The 6,040-nt window shown below is 45.8% G+C and overlaps 1 protein-coding gene across 1 annotated transcript in view; it reads left to right on the top strand.

Moving 5' to 3' along the window:
• The window catches only part of LOC109391837 (keratin, type II cytoskeletal 5-like), a 334,229-nt gene that overhangs the window by 155,774 nt on the left and 172,415 nt on the right, over positions 1-6,040 (top strand). The window lies entirely within an intron of this gene.

Genomic DNA, 6,040 nt, shown 5'->3' with positions numbered 1-6,040 from the left:
CCAAGTTTTATGGCACCACTAGAACTATTACAGGGTATGGATTTGATTATCCCTGTATCATGCCTGTGCATGTGATGTTTTTAGGGAATCCACATCGGCTCTGGGAACCTTCTGTACAGGAACTGGGATTATCCCAGAAAACATGCACTTGCCTTTTCTTTTCAGAAGCCTTGACTATCTCAGTCAAGGTCATGTGTGTGAATTCTAGGAATACTGGAACAGAATTTTCACAGAGCAGGGGTGTGAGAAATGAGGGCCAAGGAGAGAGAGTTAATCAAAGAGGACCTTGGAGTCTAAATGAGAAGTCTTGATGTGATATTCTGGGCCTGAGCAATGGGGGCTAGCACTAAAAGATACCAGAAGAGACTTCCTGGGATAAACAATATTGCTGTTACAGGTAAGAAACAATCCCATTGGGGACAATGAGCAATATACCATACCAGCCCTTTACCATATGCTACAAAACGCTCCCACATGCATTATCTCATATGATTCTCACTGGCCCTGGAGGAGGGCTGGCGAGACCACACGTGGGGGCTCTATGGTCCTTCTAGGGCAATGCTATTCCCATAAGGCAGATACTCAGAGGGAGAACCAAGCAGGTGCATCCATTAATCAACAGAGAGGCAAGCAGGAGGGAACATGGAACTCAGCAGCAAGACTCCCAGGGGAAGTTTGCCAGCTGCTCCTCCCTCTTAGCGGCCACCGCAGGGCAGGGCGCTCTGGGAATCTAAATTTAATTCCACCAGCTTCTCATCTACATAGATTTCAATCTGGGGACGTGGTGAACAGGAGGAGCAACCATTGACTTCATAAAGTTCCAACTCTGTCTGACCTAGGACTAGATGTGCATTTGTGGGCTGGAAAGTCCTTGGCTTATGGAAATCTCTCAAGAATGTCACCTCACATTCAATTACCAGCAAAGTGATCCAGGATGTGTCTTCAAATCAGGAGCTATGTGCTTTGACAGTCTCTCTTCAAGCTCAGTGTAGCCCCATGGTTTTGTTGGACCTGTTGCCCTGGTTTTATCAGTTTCCTGATCAGTCCAGGGAACTGAGTGTCTTTGGGTTGATTAATGTTCTGTTACAAAACTGAGTTCACAACTTGGGATGTTGGCAGCTTCTCCAGCATGGAGAGTCAGTTCTGAATGTCCCAGTGACAGCCCTGAAGGGTTTATGAAGGACTCAGAGTGTGTGGCCCGGCTTCCACACCTGTCCCAGTGTGCTTAGCCCTGGGGATCGCCCCCACCCTGCCAAGCAGGCATTCCACAGTGGGAGTGATTCCCAGTCTAGCCTCACTTTCCTCTGCTTCAGGTGCGCTCAGCAAGCCTTCCTGTATGTGGTGGGCCCTTGGTTTCCCTAATACAGATTTATGGTCCCCTTAAGGCTTTCTCCTACAAGATGGCCTCCTTTCAAGAACCTAAACTTTCTTTCTGGGTCTTTCCACTGTTTCCAGTGAAACAGGGGCTTGTTCTAAAGCTTTTCCTAATAGTTAGATCATCTTCTGCGTCCGTCTAAGTGCAAGGGTGAGAGAGAATCCTTCCTCCTCCTTCTGTCTGTTGTCCACCACACTTCAATTTCCCTGTAAGGTAGATACAGTCCTTAGTTCACAGACTAGGAAACTTAGGCTCAGAGAGGGTAAATGACCTCCTTAGGGTCGCACAACTACAAATTTGCTGTCAGGAATAGGGCCTGATCTGGATGATTCCATGGCTCAAAGTAAGACAACCTGTACCTCCCTCTCCTACATGCTCATCGGTGGCTTCCTCCTTTCCGGCCTCTACTCTGCTCAGCACTGCTAGTGAGTGGCTCCCAGGTGCCTCCTCCTTTGCTGTCTATCCTGAACAGGCTGCCCCTAGTTCTGCACCTGCCCCTCCTGTATAAGCAGCTTGAGCCCCTCCTCTGTTGGCTGCCAGCTTTCAACATCTCACCCCGCCTCCCCATTGTTTGTGATTCTCCTTTATGCCTCCCAGGTCTCAGCTTTCCCCATTCCCCTGAAATTTCCGTCTCCCACGTTCCTGGTGGAGTCCCGCAGGGCTGGGTGGCTTGTCACTGCATGTGTCTCTTCAACTTTTTCCTAAGTCCCACCCCTCAGAAAGCTCCAAAACCACCACACCTGTCCCTGCCGTGGCCTGCCTGTGACAGCCACATCTCCAGGGTCAGTTCTGGGGTGTGTGTGTGAGTCCTTGGGGTTGGAGGTACTCTGGCTTTCTGTTATCCAGCATTGATAGGTGTACCCCTCAAGTGCAGGGAACTATGTGGGAGGCTGGGGTAAGCAGGGGTGCTGGGAGGGCACCCAAAGACATGGAGGACTTAGTCTTGCTTTTAAAAGGCTTACAGAGTAATTGAGGGACCAGCAAACACATACACACACACATGTGCACACACACACACACGCACATGCACACACATGTGAAAATGAGCCCATTGGTATATAAATATTCACTTGAATCAGGCGGCAACTGAGTTTAGAAAAAGAAACCAACGGAGCAGCTGAGTAGTGTGAATCGAGGAAAACTCCCTGGAGGAGCAGAGGAGATGTAGGCATTGCCCTCAAGGCCTGATGGACCAAAACCAGATTCAGGTCCACATGCTCAGGAATTGAAACCTTAGGTGGCTCCAGATCTAGACTATAGGCAGGAGTTTGAAGAGAGTTGCCAAGGCAACTGGAAGGCTTTTCAGGGAAAAGAAGAGTAAAGGTGGGTTTGGAAGATGGAGAGGAACAGAGAAAAAGGGAAGAAGAGGACTGACTAGTCTCAGCAAAGCATGGGAGCAGAAAAGTCAGGTGTAAGGCTTGATGAGAAGGTGATCAGAAAAGCTGTAGGTGATGCAGGTCAATGATATGAAGAGGCCCACGGGACGAGGGCAGGCATGTCCTCGGAGTCTGATAAACCTGGCTTGTCAGTTACCACCTGAGGGACGTTGGGCATGTATCTGTGAACCTAAGTTGCCTTTCCTTTAAAATGAGGCTAATGAATACCACTTTGTGGACTTTTTGTGATGTTTAAATAAGATGTAGCTCCTTGCACATGGTTGTTTTCTGTCGATATTAATGTCTCTTTCATTTTGTCTTTATTTTCATTTTGCCTTTATTTTGTAAATTTAGAGTACGCAAATAAGCCAGGATTGAGAGTGTGTGGTTAACACCTTTCTCCCACTTTAAAATCATCACACCCCCTCCACAATCCTGGGGACATCTCAGAAAATGATGAGCTTGGTTAACTGGCAGCAGGGCAGTTTCCAGCCCTATTGGATTGCCTCAAAAGTAAGCAGTGGAAAGAGAATAGGAGTTTGGTTCAGAAATTGGAGGATCCCCAGGCATTGATTGCATGACTTGGGAGACGTTTCTTTGACTTCTTTGGTTCTGGTTTCTCACTTCTCTGATAGGTAGATTAGATGGTAAGGATCTTTGAGTTCCTGCAGATGGGGACATTCTGTGATTCTTGGTGCATTCATTTATGAGAACCAGTTCCAGTTGCTTTTCCTTGAGCCTCTTCTCCAGTTTAGGAGGAAGAACACTTGCATTGAAACCAGAAAGCTCAGGTTCCTGTACCCATGTGTCTTTTCCTAGCTGCAGTGTCTAAGCAAGTCATTTAATCCCTCTGATCCTCAGTCTTCTGTTTTGTAAAATGGGTTGAAAATAGCTTGACTGTCTAGTTCTCAGGGCTCTTATAGGGAGAGTGTTTGTGTATGTCCTTGGTGAGGTGAGCTATGCAAATATAAGCCAATGGTGATTTTTATGTCTTCTGGTTCCTTCTAGTTCCTGTGTCTTTTCCTCCTCATGGTAGCAGCTAGAGCAAGTCATAAAGCTCTGCAAATTTCTATTGATTACCTGACCTTCCACCTCTTTGATTTTTCTCTCTGTCAGTTTCTTAGTTTGAGGATGGAAGCATGAATCACTGCAAAGATCTGCTTTTGGCTGGCAGAGGTGAGAGAATGAATACACACATGCACACATATACATGTGCACACCCCTCCAAAATGCTAGAAGGAATCAATTGCGCAGAGTGATACATCTCATCCTCAAGGGAGTGTGCTGAACTAAAATAATTTTGTTTGCCTGTCAGAAGGCAATTAGGCAACAGTCATTACCACACCAAGATTGTCCCAAGTTGTTCCATTGTTCCTACTTAGGAACAAGATCTGGATTACTCATCCCCTATAGAGATAGTTGGCTTAGCAGCCCAAGGATGTTGGTGTTAGGACAGTTTCAGACAACAGTGGCATGGAGATGGCGGGGAAGGAGGGGGAGCAGTAGAGAGGTGAGGGGCATTTTCTGGAGGAGGGTGTAGGGCAAAAACTGTGGGAGAAGAGGAGAGGCAAGTCTCAGCGGCTGCAGAGAGCAGACACTCAGCTGTCTTGGTTCAGAACCATAGGGCAACAGGACCAGATAGTCTTCACAGATTCCTCTTTCCCTGTATATCTTGTATTCCACAGTGGAGACCACCCACACAGGTCTATGATTCACCGCTTAGAGTTGCTTAGAGCTTGCTGAAATTGGCACTGGCTTCTCCACACTGAATCTTCAATTCTATATTTATATGCAAGTGTGAGGAGCACACCAGGCTTCTAAAAAGTCTCAGAATGAAAGTCTGTGTGGGCTTCGGGTCGTTCCAAATTTCAATGTTACTATTTCCCATTAAGATTGATCAAATGCTGCTCTCCAGGAAGGGTTCTGGGATTTCCTGGCCCATCGCAGTGCATGCTGGGTACTCTTGCACCTGGATGGAAGCAAAATCTCCCCACGAACTTTGCACCTCTCATCTTCCCTTCTCAGAGTGAACTGAAGAAACATTTTCCAAGAGTGTATCTGGAGCCAAGGATTCAAAGGGATAAAATGGGCCTTCTGCAGCTCTCTGAAGTGGGACAGTTCCCATGCTGTCTGGCTTTACACAGTGAGCAAGCAGCACACCCCGACTTCTGTTGCTGTGCTATCATACACTGGTTATAACACACTGGTTAGGATCTTGCACACTGTAGCTCAGCATCTTTGGTTCAAATCTCAGCCATGCCACCTACCATCTAGGTAAACTTGGGCAGGCTATTCAGCCTCTGTGCCTCAGTTTCCTCATTTTAAAGATGGGTAGCATAATAGTACCAATCTCAAAGTTGTGAAAATCAAGTAAGTTAATACATACAGAATATGTAGAACAGTGCCTGGTACATGGTCATTTTTTTTAATTAGTTTCAGGTGTACAAAGCAACATAATAGTTAGACATTTACACCCCTCACATGACAAGTTTTTGTTACATGTTAGCTATTATTATTGTTATTGTTATTATTATTATTACTTTTGCCATGACTATTGTCCAGAAACAATTTTAGCTTCTCAGATCAGGCTTCCCAGACTGCCTTCTAAATCTGCATTCATTTCTCCATATAGTCTAGTGTGAGGCTTGAACCACCTGTCAAGTCATACCTCCAGCCCTTTGCTTTATAAAGTGTATAAAATAGCTTCTATTTGCTCATCTCACTGCTTTATATGCTTTGTGATGCCTTTGTTTGCACCTGTTTTCTGTTGCTGGTGTCTCTTTGAGGAAAAGGAACAACCGGAAAATTTAGAAAAGAACATGTCTCTCCCTTCTGGTCCTTCCAGCTCACCTGCCCATCCATCCTGTTTGATGACAGCTTCTCCTCCTCTAATATTAATGCAGTGCACTTGTAAAGCTAACGTTTAATAAAAATAATTTATTTTGATTGTTCACTTATTCAAGCTCTGACTTTGTGTCAGGAGATATAACTTGGTGAGCTCTGGGGTTTGGAGGGCAGATCTTAGAAATGGGTCAGAGAGCTCCTTCTGAGAGTCAAGTGTGGGGAACTGCACCTGCCATTCCTGAGGAGAGAATGTCTCAGTAGTTTACAAGGGCAAGGCAAGAATGGGAACTTGCATATCTTTCTGACAGGAGGTTATGAAATCCTATCAAGAAGTACCAGGTGGCAGACGTGGGGTCCTATTTTCCCAAAGTCGCAAGCACTTGAAGAAAGATTTTGTCTGATAAAACGATTACTACATGAGAAATCTTGCACGCATAGCAATTTT

This window comes from Hipposideros armiger, unplaced genomic scaffold, assembly GCF_001890085.2.
Source record: "Hipposideros armiger isolate ML-2016 unplaced genomic scaffold, ASM189008v1 scaffold_303, whole genome shotgun sequence".
NCBI lineage: Eukaryota > Metazoa > Chordata > Mammalia > Chiroptera > Hipposideridae > Hipposideros > Hipposideros armiger.
This window is presented reverse-complemented; position numbering and strand designations above follow the sequence as displayed.